Genomic DNA, 15,879 nt, shown 5'->3' with positions numbered 1-15,879 from the left:
AACTACTGAGGTAGGACATGCTCTGGAAGTGCCTGTTCTCTCTGCTGACTGCAAAGAGAATGCAATGTGAATCATTCAGGTACATACAGATATGGTATTCCAAGCTGTAAATATATCAAATTAGAGGAGATGAATTTCATTCCCAGTCTCTTACTGCCTCATTGATTATGAAACAAGTGTAAATAATTTGGCACCCGTCTAACAAATGCTTCACTTCCTCAAGTACATGCTCCAACCCTAGATTAAGAGACCTTTGGGAGCTATCTTGTGTTTACAGGCTCAATTGGTGTTTCAAGAAGGGAGATATTAAATTAGGAGTACTTCCAGGAGAGTCTGCTGTTGGGATTCATCAAAGGCTTCACAAGACAGAGAGAAAAGGGTCAAGTAAATAAGCCTTCATGGGACAGCCTGAACAGAGAGGACAGCCAGTTGTGCTGGTAAAGAGCACCTTCTGGCGAGGGAATCAGCTGAGATTTTTAGGGAAGAGTTAAGCTGAGAGTAACACCCGCTTAGGGAGAGGACAAGAATTAAACAATAGATGAAGATAATGCTAGGTTCTCCTCTTTTTATTGAAAGAGGAGGGAAAATAAAGGGTGCAAACAAAGCCACAACTTTACTAGGAACTTCTCATTATACTAATTATGAAAGGACTGGTTTCTCTTTCCTTGTGAGCACAGCAAATACATCACCTTGCTGTTTCTCATTAGGCCTGTCATGTCAAGACTTCTGCATGTGCTGGATTTGAAGGATGGGATACTTCCATTGACTCCTATGGAAATGTACACATCCAGAAAATTAAATGAATGCACAAACATTTACAATGGCCATGACCCACAGATGTAAACCAATGGGGTCCTGAAACCTTACATATGTGTTTCCTATGGCCTCTGCAACAACAGAGCCAGAATCCTGAGTAAGACATTTAAATTATACCACAAGGAAGAGTATATAATAAATACAGCTGTGAAAATACACACACTGTTAAAATATCAAATTGGAATACAATGCTACACTTAAAGCCATATGCATCACTTAAAGTCTAGCATGTTGCCAGCAAGTGAGAAGTTATGGCTTTTGCAGTGAAAAAAGGTAAGTGGTCATAAAACATTGGGTTTGCAGCAGACAGGCACTGTTTTTTTCAAGAGGCACCAGTACTTCAGTTAGCAAACATTCTCTCAGGGTGCTGATGAGTTGCTTGAGGCATTATGTCTACTATTGCTTTGCATGGTGGGAACTCCAATCTACCTGTCCATCACAGTAAGGTTACAGATTACACAGTATTTTATAAACAGTTTACAGCAGAAAAAAAAATGCAAAGGCTCTACCAGAAACAGAAGCCATGTGTATGTCCAATTGTTTGTTCTGAGATGCAGATATTTACAATACCAAGAAAAAGAAGTTTAACAATGAACAAACCAAAGACAGAGTGTTTGCTGCAAATTTTTAAAAATATGTCAGTGAAGCATGAGGTCAGTGTTTAGTTCTGCTTGCAGTGACTGAATCCTCCTAGCAGCAATATTTGGAGATGCTGCCGGGAGAGCTCATGTTTAATAACAGTTTAGTTGGTAGATTACTAACTTAGTAAACAGCAGAAGTGGGTACTTGTTTTTGAGAAGGCTGCAAAGTGCCGAAGCAGAAATTTCCAAAGCACATTTGAAATAATGTGGGCATAGGTAGCAGGGATTTCCTGACCAAATTATACCCTGATACTTCTCTTAACTTTTCCATAGGAATTGAGAGTAATATCCACACCCATACTTTTCATGGCCTGGGATCCGTTGCAGCTGCCAAGTTGCCCTGTCTGCTATTGGTGCCACTAACTTGTTTCTCAAGGAATAGGTAAACACACCCTCGATATCCTTGGAAAATGGGTGCAACACCAGGGAAAATGATGTATCTCTCTTTTAAGCATCTGTGTCCAGTTTATAGACGAAGCTAAATTCTGCTGTGGAAGACACTGAGTATGGCGCAAGTTCCCAGCAGACCTGCAGGACGCATCTAACCATGTTACCCTGGCAGCCTGGAATAAGACAAAGTAACCACTATAGAAAAATCCAGCTACCACTGTAATGAAGTAGCATGGAGTAGGCATTCCCACCATTTAGGGCCTGATATAAATTTGGAAGGAAGCATGCATTACTGCCCAATAAATCAAGATCGAAGATTGAAAGAGCAAACCCTTTAGAAAAGACCTCTTTGCTTAAAAATCACAGAAAAAAAAAAAAAACAGCAACAAAACTGAAGTAATGGCAGTTTAACTCCTGCAGCTCAGTGATAAAGTAAATAATTATTAAGAGGAAATGAGCCTCTTAATGTGATCAGAAAGAAAACTTTTTTGCAGAAAGAAACTGGTGATTGCTTTCCAGGAAAATGTATAACGTGCTTTGAAAAAATAAAAGCAACCATATGTGATGATAATAATAAAAGAAAAACAGAACAACCTCAAGGACAGAACATTTACTTTCCTTTCACATAAACACACACACACATACACACTCCTATACGCACTCTCCATTAATGACTAATGTTTACTGAAAGTTATTTCAATAAATCTGTAAAATGTCTCCCTTCCTATCCAAACACTTTGATCCTCAAATGCAAACCCAATTCCAGCACTGATCATTAAGGAATCTGAGATGGCCGTGCCCAAGCACCTCTGCAGAAACAGCTGCAGCTGTTTAAGATAGTACTGCTACTCAGCTGTTTGGTGCTGCTCCTCACCCCACCCACATATATATATATATCTCAATCATATATAGGTCATTTGGGAATTCCTCTTATGCTTCAGTGCACAGGCAGCTGGGGTGGTGTAATCTGCTTCTGCAATGGTTGTCTGACTGTGCCCATGGTGAGCAGGATCTGATTTATTCAGCTTGAGGTTGCTGTGGCAGGTAACACCGGAGCTTCTGCACCACCCGTGCTGGCTCTCTACTTCAAGGCTTTTTTACCAAGTAGTTATTTAGAGGCTCCTCTCAGAGAGCAGAAATTCAAGCAATTTTCTATATTTCTTGCTCACAGCCCTGATTCAGCTGAAAGCAGATTCACAACAGAATGTTCATGCAAACCATTTTTTAAGCTGCGCTAAAGGTAGAGGGATAGACTGACGTAAGCTGATGTTAAAAATCACAGAGAACTGCATTGTTACTCAGATCTTTTTGTATGACAGAAAAACACAGTAGGATCTGCATGAAATATTGGAAGGGAGATGCTAACTCAACTCTGTCCAATAGAAGAAACTCTCCAGGTGTCCAAAATTGAAAACATTTTCCCACTGCAGACAGTGTTTCAGGAACTTTTGCTTACCTGCTGAAGGGAGAAGAAAACAGGACTGAATAACTGATACTGAAGACTCTGCAGCAGGTTTCCAAGAATCACATGAAAATTCTTGACAGGTGATACAATTTGGTTAAAAAATTCATCCCCTTGTGAAAAAGGCAGCTCTGCAATAAAGAGATGAACAAAAAGTAGCATTGCATATACTGTTATTCTAGGAATTGTTTCTCTGTTGTGCACTAATAACCTCACAAACAATACACACACAAGTGAAACAACTGCAATACTCAGTGCTGCTACACGTATCATCACTGATATAAGTAAACATTTCTTTAATTTTCCCTTCCCTATTTTGTTTTCATTAAGAGGGAACCAACTCATTGACACCAGTGCTAAGAGCAGTGCTTATCACCAAAGTGGAAAGCCAGTTTCCATTAGCACACACACTGCAAGCAGTTCCGTGTCCCAACACAAAAGAAAGGTTTGAAATAAGCTTCATGGTCTGCAATGATCACCTTTGGAGAAAAGCTGTCCTGTAAGCCCCGGCGAAGTCTTAAATGCCTCATTTAAAAATAATGGAAATTCTTTCTTTAGGGCTTCAAATAATAGTTGTAATGTCACTGCCTGTCCACAGCTGGTCTTAAAGTGTCTCTCTGAGATGCCTACAAACACAATAAATAGCCCTAGAGTGGATATCTTCCTGCAGCACAGAATTTATTCTTATGCAACTTCTATCCCCAGCACAACCACCTTCATAATTTAAAGACTTTCTTTTTTTAATCACTGGCCAATATATACCAAAAATACTAAACAAAAAATTATGAATCTATATGTACACAGACACAGCACGCACACGCATACACATGCTGAGTTTGTTCTTCATCATCTTGAACGTGGCATAATCACTTGTACCAGCTCCACCACATTGCTAGATGTAACTAGCAATAATATTCAGAATTCCTTTTCAACTCAGTTTATCCTGGGTACAAAACACTCCAGCTTTAGTTTTGTAGCATTGCATACACACTTTGTAAGTAACTTCTGTGTTTAAAAAAATGTTACTCTGGGATTAATCTTTCGTGCGTTTGAGAGAACTAAATAATCACCTTATAATCCTGCCTTCTGTCTGCTCTAGGGGTGTGCTTCATTGTTTTACCACTTGTTTTAGTCCAAGTCAGAGGTGTTAGTTTAAATAACCGCAGACGAAGCCAGGGGTTTTAGACTGCAATGTGTCAAGGAGTGCACACTCAAGCAGCTCAGTAGTCAGCTTGCAGAATGGGAGAATTTATCTGAGCTTGTAGGCTACAGAGCCAGGAAGTGGCATTCTGAGTATCTGAGGGCAAGGTAGAGAAACCAGCCTTTCTGAAAACTCTCATATATCTGAAAGATGACAAATGAACATATTGCAGGCGAGATATTTCAAGTAAATGCTTAAAAAAGGTAAGAACACCATACGCTGGTTATGACCATTCCAGGCCGACAAAAACTCCTGCAGACATATGCAGGTGTTGTCCAAATACATGACAACCTGCTGTAGGCAAGGTAAGCTGTATAAGGGTACAATTTTCTTGGTATGGCTGGCTTTGTACTAGGAGCACCTGCCAGAACTGCTAGAGCAGTCAGGACACGGAGGTCCTCCAAAGCCATAAACAGCTCAGCTCTGCTGGAAGCAGATATCATCAAAGCACCTATCTAAAATAATAGGTGTTGCCATGAATTTTGGCTTTATTTCCACCCTGTTTAAAAGGCAAATTGAAGAAGACCCTTTATCTCCTTTCTAATTTAAAGTATATGAGAATTCCCACTGAGATTGCACAGAAAGTGCAATAAGAGCTATTTGGTTCTCAGATTAGATGCTTATGGGTATGAAAATACTGTTGTGTGTGGAGATTCTGCTTTGACATTTCAGTGCCAGCAAATAAAAACATCCTCCACTTTGCCTGCAACCTGTGATAATTTGATTAGCTGGAATAACAAACCAAAACCATGCCACAATTTTTTAAGACTGGGGGGGAGAAAGTATTTCAGAACAAAGATCCACAGCCATTTTTACTCAAATTGACCTCGCTTTGATGATCAAAGCTCAGCCATTCCTTAAATGTATGACACATAATTTCGTTTTAAACTTGTGAATTATATTTATCTTGCTTTCATCTAATATCCTGTACATTTCAAACTATTTATAGTTTTGGAGGAAATGGAAAATCAGAATGTACGAGGAAAATAAATAAATAAATGAATAAATCCACCCACAATGCTGTAGCATGGAAGCTGTAGGACATCTTAACTAAGTGTATTCCTCGCACCAGTGGAGCAATCAGGGTGTTATTTGGGCAAGTAGAGCTGATCAGGAATTCATATAGCCTTCTGTCACCAAGCACTGATTCCATGCCTTGAAGCAGGCACTTCCTAGAGGCACGTCTTAGAACCACAGCACCACTTACAGACCCCCAAGCCTTGCTATAGGGAAAGCAGCAATAAAAATCCTCGAGGGCCATCACTGCGGATGACCCTAAATACTTTTGCAGACACACACATCACTTTGCAGCTTTAGGGCCTGAGATCTCCCAGTCAGCACGGAAGGAAACATGAGCCCTGAGGAGTGTGGACCCCAGAGCACTCTCACAGGTGCAATACAAACACAGACTAATGTAACTACCCTCCTTTTCTAAATGGCTAGCTTATTTGTGAGTGTGGGTGAAACTCATTCTTTTCAACAACAGGAACTTGTTCAGCCAAGGGAATGCCAGCTCCTACTCACGTCTGACAACAGGGGCTGCAGTAAATCCCTATTTCAGTTGAGCTGACAGTTGCCCAGTGATGTCCTCGCATAGCCAGCTGCAGTCAGAGGAATCAGTCACGGACCATTTTGTGATATTACTGTGCACATCATTCAACTCAGCTATGAGTGACTGCCAAATAGGCCCCAACATCTCAGTAACTGCAGTATGCAAAGTGCAAGCCAAGAACCAACGCGCTAGATGGAAACAGTGATTTTAACTAAGCTACAGCCAGCCTGGCATGATTGAGGTCTGCTGCCTGAAAACCCACAGCAGCAGCATTACAGGCCTTCTCCCGCTAGATGTTCACTTGGGGCTGCACTGAGCAGGAAGCACACTGGTGGCTGGAAATGCAAAGGCTGGGTCACTGCTTCAGTTCTGTAAGTCCAGCTAAATCATCCAGAAGCGTGGAAAGAAGTGCATGGAATGAGGCGAGAAGGGACTGATATAAAAAATACAACTCATGCTCTCCACTTTACCCATGTGTGGGTTTTTCTTGGTGGTAGATAAGTAGAATTTCAGTCTATGAAGCAAGTAGCATTTGTGCTCTCAGCATTCCCCTCCCTGGCTATTTAATAAAGCAGCATACAGCTGGTCCCAAGCACCAAAACTGCATGGTTCAACATATGCTATAGCTGCTACCCACGCACCCTCATTCACTCTTTTTTCAGACTAATGCAACATTTGTAGGTAGAAAATGATGTATGCATTTCTTTTTGCCAGAGATAAAAGATATCTGTACTTCCTCTGCACTTTATTTCAATGATTAATTTTTTAAAAGGGAAAAATGTCACTTTAAATTGAACTGAAATTCAAGCCACAAATTCAAATTATAACAGAAGGATGAATTATGATGAATTCTGGCTACAGAAATCAACAGGAAAACCCCTGTTGACTTTCCCTGGGGCAATGCTGTACCCCAGACAAATAATGATTGTTTTTAACACTGACTCCTTGTAGCTGAAATCTTTTTGCTGACCATCTGTTTCTGTTCCATGCATCTCTCTGAGTTTTCTGCTGCAGTAGTGACAATCTGCTTGTGCATCTCTGAGTTCATAAACTTATGAAGGCAGAAACAGAAAAGGAATAACTTCTCAAAATCCTTGGTGTTACCCTTACAAGAAGTTGGAGGAAAAGTCATAGAAAGCTCTGCACCAAAATGTGTCAAATTTTATTTTGAGGAGACAAAGAAAAAGCCAGAATGTGTACCGAGAATAAGAACAAAATTTAAGGGACTATTAATAAAATTAACCTAGTCCAAAGACACCAAATGATGTTCTCTCTTTCCTTAGATTACAACTTTCTCTATCCTCAAAACTCCTATTTAAAAACTCTTTCATTCTTTGTTTCTCACCCATTAAATCTTAAGCACAAAGACTAGCTGACAGCACAGACGAAACTGCTGCTTTCGTGGGGTTCTGCCTGTTACAAATGGGACCAGTTCCACTGGAAAAGAGCCAGACTGCTGAAACTGAGTTGTGCGGTAAATCCCCTGATTTGTTACCCAATAATGAAAATGTTTCATCCATGTTACTTAAGCAAAAACATTTCATAATGAAAGTTGCAAATGCAGCTGCACCACTGCCAATGTTCTCACACTGCCAACAGGCTGTGAGTTGCATCACAGAGGTAAAACAGCATCACATTTGTCAAGAGGTGACTGCCACATGACAAAACAGTCCAAAAAAACTCAACCCGACAGCAGTGCTCCTCAAGATCTTTGCAGAGTGCCATCTCTAAATGCTTCTGTACTGCTCTGGTTTTGCTTTTAATGACCACTCAAAATACTCAAAAATGTCAGCAGAAAAAGATTGGAAAATCCTATTCATGTGAATTATTTTTAGCTATGTTCATATATGATTTATTTCCGCTTCGGTTTTACCAGCAGCTCATTTATAGAATTCTCATCAGAAAGTCAGCATCCCACCATGAATCCAATACAACTAAAAAGCTTCAGGTAGCTCAAGGAGGATTTCTTGGGAGATTTAACATCACATAGCTAAATGTTGTGAGCTCCCCTCAGCTTTCCAGGGTGAAACAGAAAGACCTTTCCACTGCTTCCATTAAAGCACTCAAAGTAATGAATTTTTGACACAGTATTTGAATGGTTTTACTGGGAAATGATGCAGCTGAGCTTAAGCAAGAGGGCATTTGGGAAGGACTTCACTTGAGCACATGCTGGGTCTCCTTTGCTGGTTCAGTCACTTGGGCAATCTCACAGACGGGACAATCACCTGATTTACCCCTTCACCTGAAAACTGAGCAAATTCAGGCAAGGTGCAACACTCCCCTCAAAGAAGAGAGGCATTCTGCTTCAGCTGTATCTGCCTTTTAGTAAAATCTAAAGCATTCTTCATTCACCTCCATCCTCATTCCCAAATGCAGCAATGAGGTGGAAGAGCAAAAGGAGGACATTATCATTTCCCTCAGCTATTCATAAGCCATTCAGCCCACCTCACCCTTGCACCCCCTACAAGCCCCATGCTCAGCCTCCAGCTGCAGAGGTGCCAGAGCACATTTATAGCAGCTGCTCCTGAAGCACACATGAAAAACATCCACAGCAAGAAGCAGCTTCCTATGAGAACAACAGCAGGCCTCTACGGAGGGATTAAGAGACTGATGGATCCCAGACAACTGAGAGTCACAAGCAGCTAAGAGGAACAAATCACTGCCTTCTCCAACCCATCACTCCTAGCAATGAGCAAGCTTTGGAAGAAGTAAAGGAGAGGCAGAGAGAGGCATCTGACAACAGAACAGAGCCAAAAGTCATTTTGAATGCAGTAATAATATTGAATCTGCATGGAAAATAGGAATGACAAGGTCATATCCTGCAATTCTCTTTGACAACTTTATTTTTTCTTTTTTCACAAATCTATACACTCTGCTGAACATGCTCTAAGGTCCACCAACATTAACACGAACTCCACTCAAATCGTCAGCGTTCTGGCTCAGAACTTTTCTGGACTGGACAAAAAAACATGTGATATGTCATAGTTCCTCATTTCCAGGATCGCTTTGACTGCTGGTAAAAGAGAGTCCTGTCTTTGCATGGATAGTACCCCACAGTCATGCATACTGAAAGCAAAAATAATTGCCATTAGCATTTGATAATGCAAGAGAAAAGGAAAAAACAAACCCCCAAAAGAACCATAAATAGGCAGTTCACTCTACGTACACTAAAAATGTTTTCCATCTGGAAAGAGAAGATTAAGAAATTACAACACTATCACCCCTCCCCCTCCTCTACCAAAGCAAAGCCAACATAGGGGACTTGTCACCTGGGTCACTTTCTGTGCAAAACTCTACGGTTCCAGGTCTGCTACCAAGGAAGGTGAGGCTCTGGTGAAGCTGCCAGATGCAATAGGGAGATGCTTAGTGCTCTACCAGCCTTGCTGATTTTGAAGGGTAGCAAACAGCTGAAGGCAGTGATTCAAATTTCCTCTGATATTTCTACTGTATGATCAGCTGACTTCTTCCAGCACATGAGAAGCAGGTGCTCAGAACAAAGCCTCTTGAGCAAAACCCGTAAGAGGAGAGCAGGGCTCTGCAGTCTGCACCTACTCCTGCTCTCAGAGTGTACACCTGAGACCCCGAGAAGCCTTGGATAATAGATGGAGAAAATTATATAAAAGAAGTTTTTGACTCATCTCTAGTGAGGACAATATGCCTGGATAGCAGGGAGTAAAACAGCATCCGGAGGAAACAAACTGGATCTCAGATGGCTCTATCCTTCCTCCTGAAACTAGCCAGAGGCTGGATGTGCTGCAGCTGTGCCAAGATAGGGTGCAGTACAGAGGGAACAATTTTGTGGGAAATAAAATGAACCAAAAAGAAGAGAGAAACAGAAGCACAATTACAGGACCATCACAAAATTCACCTCGATTCAAGTCAGTCATAATTTTGAGCCATCAATATGAAGCCCTACAGTGCAAGTATTAGGGAGCTGTAATGTTCCCCCAACATCACCTCTTTGGACAGTTAGGGAAGAGGCACACAGAGCCCCTAAAAAACATAACATTTTTCAGTAATAACTACAGCACAGAGATATTCTTGGGGATTAACAACTGCCTGAGAGGTACTCAGGCTCAGGAAGAGACACTTGCCAGTGACTGATTTGTGGAAAAGCTCTATGATCATTAGTAACACCATGGGAGGAAAACCAGAAATAGCATTGTGCTGGATTTTAATTTTTCTATATTGAGTATACAAGGTATTTTCTGTTGCCACCAGCAGACACTGGACCAGGAGCCAGGTTTTTTTGAGACCCCTCTGAAGAGTGTGTGGCTCCAGAGAGGAGAGGTGGCCTCCTTACATCTGAGATGTCAAGGAATGTATCCAAAGCTATTCTCAAAAGCACAAACACACCCTGAGTATTTTTGTTTAGTTCCTAGTATTCATCACCTTGAAGCCCACATTTACCTGTTCTCAAGATCTCCACAGCAGTAAATGCAAAATACAGCTTGACAAATAAAACGAGTGCTTCTTCCACTTGCTCAGGACAGAAGTTGTCTCACTGCAGCTACAGCTGGCAGTCGGCCTGTACTTCTAGATAACCTGTTAATGCTCCAAAACTGATTATGGTGTACTCAGAGGTACAGGATTTGATCCAGAAAAAGTGTCTGTACTGAAAGTACATTTGGCTCCCAAATTCTGGGCAAATCCTGGGGGCAGAGAAGAAAGAAATGAGGGGAAGAAGAGGATACTGAAGGATTCAGAGCAACTAGAAACTGTGTCTTCTGGTTCAGCGCAATCCGAGCAGGCTATTTACCAGCCTCAATCTCCAGAGCCTGGGGCTCTCTGCACAGCCCCCTCAGCCATCTCCACTGAGTGAGGAGAGTGCAATCTGCCAGCAGTAGATCAGCTGAGCAGCTCAAGGCGGGTGGATGGCGAAGACAGCAGTTTGTGCCTTTCCTCTCCTGCATTTCACTCCTGTCATTTTCTTCCTTTTTCTGTGGGGAGGGGGAGGGAGAGCTGCTTGGACTTCCATGTGCTCAAAGAGCAAATGAGATTCACTTTATAATTACTTCCTGATTCTCTGTGTGAGCAATCTGTCCTCACCCAGACAGATGGCAACTGCTGCTGCACAGCTGCTCCAGGATGGGGAGGGCTGGCAGGCGAGCAGCAGGCTGGTGCTATGCTCCTTTGGCTCACCAACCCCACAAGATCCAGGAAGGAAACCGAGACTGTCAGCCAAAGAGGGCTGAGTCTGTAAGCCATTCCTGCAGGATGGCTGCTGATTTATTAGAGACTAATTTAAAGCATACTTGTTCATTAAGACTTAGACCATACCAGCCAACACTGGGAACATATCAGACAATCAAAGGAAGCTACAGCATCCCCACCAGTGCTACTTGTGAATGATCTCCTCACCAGACCTCTTCCGTTCCATTAACTGTGAATGCATGTACATATATACGTGCACGTATGTAGGTACTTTTTGAGTGTGCATTTTTATGTACTTCAATAAAGCTTAATACAGTGTAGTCCTGTTCATATGTTGCTTAGGCACTATCACCACAAAGTAAGTGCAAGAGCAGCTGTAGCACTAAGTCTCCCTTCTGTCTCTCCGTAGCCCGGATACAGCATCACTTTGTCAACCACCACAGCACTGCTTTGTCCCAGCCTGCTGCTGTTATGGACATATGAATGTAAGAGCCTCAAGACACTCTTGAGTGCTAACCTGGTGTCAGCTGGACCAAAAAAAAAAAAAAAAAAAAAACCAACCAAAACAACTGTATTAGAAAAATATGAAAGATAAAAAAGAAGGTCTTTGATTCACCAATAAAAAAGAAAAAAAAAAAAAAAACTTTTCCTCATTCTCCTCCATTCCATAAAAGCAATAAGTTGTTTCAGAAAACCACCCGGCTCCTAACATGGCTGAAGTTTTATACAACTTCAAAAGAGAAAGATACCATCACCCAGAGTAACAAAAAAACAAGCAAACAAAAAACCCTTTAATTTGCCATAATGTGTTCCTGAGAGATTTGACCCTCGATTGCAATGTCACATTCCTACCAAAATTTCCATGACAGTTAAGATTTTTACACATGAATGGATGGATGAATTTGTTTCCAGTGAGGGAAGACATACCACCAACCTAGCTGCAGAGAGCTCTGTGAACTTCTGGACTGTGTACCAAAATACGTGGTAAAAATCCATAACAAATGAAGCTCCCAAGCATTAGCTTCTGACCAAGCAGAAAGGAAAAGAGCTGCTAGAAAACCAACATTGAGCATTCAAAAAAATGAACGTTTTGCCGACAAATACATTCAGACTCACAGCATCACTCCAGTTCTGCCCCAACACAATTGCTGTGCTGGTGTGAAATGAATGTACTGAAATCCATCCAAGCTCCTGCTCAGACACTATGACATGCTGCAAGCAGGTTGCCTGGCAGATGCAGGTGGCAGGGTTAGAGCAGGCACCAGCTGCAGCAATCCTGATGCCCAGGGCAGAAGAGCACCCCATGGCAGTACTGGGCTGGAGAGCACTATCCTCTCCAGCAAAGCAGGCATATGTGAGAACAACTCAAGGCTAAGCAGCAACTGGGTGGGGAAAAGAGGGGCTCTGTATTTAAACTGTCTACAGCAGGCTTTGACGTACATGACCACACAGTATCTCTGCTGTACCTCCTTTTAGTAATCCAGAAGAGGCTTCCTTGTACCACCCAAGAGTTGCACCCAGAATGCAAAGCTACAAACTTGAATGTAACCCTGAGAGCTTACAGCTTTCCACAACTCCTTTGTAACCAGGAAACAACCCTGTGCAAGCAGCAGAAGTCACTTACATCAAGAACAAATGCTTCTTCAAAAAAAGGTGGCCCAGCTGGAGATCCATATTAGTTGGCTACTTTCATGCTTCCATGAAAACAAGGGAAGTGCTGGAGATCAGTATCACAAGTCACTGAACAGCAACACAACTCAGATCTCAGATCCAACAACACAGCTCAACCACAGATCTTACAGCATGGGAAATCTTATGAAAACCCAGTATTACAATAGCAAAAGCTAGGTGATAACCAAAGAGAAGGAAGAGTCTGGATATGAAGGCACACTGTGAAGCTTGTCAGAACTGTATTGGTGGACAATGTTGGCTGGTTAGTGCTTTAATGGGGAATTTAGCTGGAGCCTTGTTTGTCGCTGCTCTGCATTACACAGAGTTATAATCATCTGCCTAGTGTTGATAACAAATAGATTTTTTGCCAGGGTTTCAGCATTCACATTTGAGCATCAGTTGTATAACAAAGAAAGAAAAGTGAATCAGAACGGAGATCCTTAACAGTGATGGCCAACACTGGCAGCAGTTATCTTCAGCAAGCAAGGAACATGCACATTCATGGGAAGGAACCGCAACCTGAAGCTGCTCCAGCTGCAATCCTACCAGCCCCTACCAGCGCTATCACTCTATCTCTGCTGAATTAGCAGTGAAAGCGCTGCTCTACCCTTTCAGAGAACAATGCTGGAAAGCTGCCAGAGGTTAACACTCAAGGAAAGTGTCAGGGAAAACCCCCCGAAGAACATAAACCCCAAACTTGAAAGCTATTCAGGAGATGGTGCAAGCCGAGGCACTGTCTCTCACATTTGGTTCAGGGAAAATCTCTTTGAACATCACAGGCACTTGCACCTCAGTAAAAATTAACTACTAGTCAGACATTTTTTCCTCCAAATTTTATCAAGCAGGCTCCTGAGCATTTACAAAGCCGCACAAAAGTAGTTGTATTTAAGGAATTTGAATTACTATTGTTTTGCATTAAACTGTGGGGGTCTCAGCCATAGACCAAAATCTCCCTGAGTTAGGTGATATGGCAAGGCATCACAAAAAAAGTTACTTTAGCAGAGGCAAAAACAGAAGCATATGTTCTCCCAGGATATGGTCTAGGCACAACTGGTCATGGGTAATTAGAGTAGCAGAAGAGTTTCCACATAATCTTACAGCAGCAAGCTACACAACATGGAATTAAAAAGAAAAAATCTTCCCTGTATCCCCTCATTTTCAAACAAAAAGTGAGAAAAAAGGCTTTTGCCAGACACCAGAAAAGACCAGCGGAGCCCACTTGTTTTGCACTGCGCCAGCCTGTTGCTCTAAAGACCTCACCAAGACAACGGCAGCACAGCTGCCCCACGGCAGGATGGCACTGCCCCATTCTTCATGGGAAGCACATGCGGCACATTCACCCCTCAGCTCTCTATTTAAAGGCAACTTAGAAATGAAAGGCAACTTAGAAACAACTGCCCTGACTCCAAATTAATTCTGATGGCTAGGAAGTTGAAAGGCTACTGTTAAAATTATATTGCAGCTATAAATTCTATTTTTTTTACTTCTGCATGTTTACCACATAAATATATATATATATATACCAGAAATGTCTTGGTTTTGCTGGAATACCCTTGGGTGATGGTTGGTGGCTCTCATCTGTTAATTAAAGAGCAGAGGAAGATACACACTCTCTCTAAAATATAATTTCTGTTGTTATAATGATGCTCAAAGAAGTGAAGATATACACAAACAAAAATAGCCCTCAAAGGTGAAAAATAAAATAAAACACAAGGGAATGCTTCTTCCCCCACATCCATTTTTTTCAAGTGATCTGCAGGCAGAGCTTCAAGAGCTGAAAGGATCTGCTATGTTCCCAGAGCAGTGGGATTTGGACAGAAGTCTCCAGGTTTTGAAATTCAAAAGCCCCTCTCGCCTTAACCGATTTACTGTGGCAATGGAACGTAACTTTCTATATTTTCAAAAAATCAAGCATATAAAGAAGGGCATAACCCTCATATGTATTAGTTCCTCATTTTTACCGAATCTGATTTCCACCCTGGGAAAATTTCTCCTAAAAATGACGAGACCAGAGGTTCAAGGAGAACACTGAATTGCCCAATACAATGCAAGATGAGTTGCTGTTCACAAAAAAAAAATACAACCAAATGGCTGTATGGCAGAAGGCACTGCCTCACTGGAGGGAGAGCTGGAAGGCAGTTTTCCATCTATGCCATCCCAGTACCACAGTAGCTGGGAGGATGCACAAGGCTGCAGCTGCACCAAACAATGTGGTGCCAAATGTGCATCTCCCACTTCAGTGCTGGGGCTGCACAGCAGTTCACTGAGGCGTACTGAGGTGCAGCAGGGCCCGTGGATCTGTGTCCTCCCTCAAGTCATTTCATGCATAAAGGCTGCAGTAAATATTTCCCATACATATCCTCAAGCTTGCTATATGTGCCATTCCACTCCATAGAAAATAAAAGACCCCTGGATGGGCCAGCATCCTTAATACAAATAGTTTCATCTTCTACACTGCTGCACATTTCCACTCAGTAATTCAGTAACATCAGCCACAGATAAACACATCCCCTGAGAGTCACACGTTTACTGTAGTAATTTACAGCTCTTAAACAGACGAAACTGAAAAGTAATTGGAGAAGGTGAGGAAGAGGACAGGATAGGAATTAGGACAGCACAAGAGTTGACCGTCGGCGCTGCAGGCATTAGCTACAGCATGAGACAGCCGTGTTTGCATAAAAATACCCAAAGGAAAGGGTACATTGTGCTGCCCATGGACACAATTTATACTTTAGCTACTCTAAAAGTGGGTGTTACCTTCTCAGCAGTTGCTCAGACAAACTGTTTCTCAAGTGCTTCCCACACTTCAGCCCAGCCGCTAGCAGAACAGCATACATAGGCCCTGGCTCATCGCATCCTGCTCTGTGCTACAGAGCAAGCCACCAGCACCAAGACTCATCTGCATCTGCCAGCCCCAGAGCACCACAAACCACTCGGGTTCCTTTTTTGCAGCAAGCAAAGAAGTTGCAAATTCACAACTAAACAGACTGGA

At 42.1% G+C, this 15,879-nt stretch overlaps 1 protein-coding gene across 10 annotated transcripts in view; it reads right to left on the bottom strand.

Moving 5' to 3' along the window:
• Nucleotides 1–15,879, bottom strand: part of PRR5 (proline rich 5) — an 86,369-nt gene that overhangs the window by 60,157 nt on the left and 10,333 nt on the right. For 9 of the 10 annotated variants that reach the window (XM_021392877.1, XM_021392858.1, XM_021392908.1 and 6 more), the window contains one exon: nt 3,304–3,440. The gene's annotated coding sequence lies outside the window, so the exon portion shown is untranslated. Of the gene's footprint in view, nt 1–3,303; nt 3,753–15,879 lie in introns of those variants that run through there. The other variant, XM_021392888.1, reaches the window with a different exon arrangement.

This window comes from Numida meleagris, chromosome 1, assembly GCF_002078875.1.
Source record: "Numida meleagris isolate 19003 breed g44 Domestic line chromosome 1, NumMel1.0, whole genome shotgun sequence".
NCBI lineage: Eukaryota > Metazoa > Chordata > Aves > Galliformes > Numididae > Numida > Numida meleagris.
Note: the sequence above shows the minus strand (reverse complement) of the source record. Positions and strands in the feature narration are given on the sequence as shown.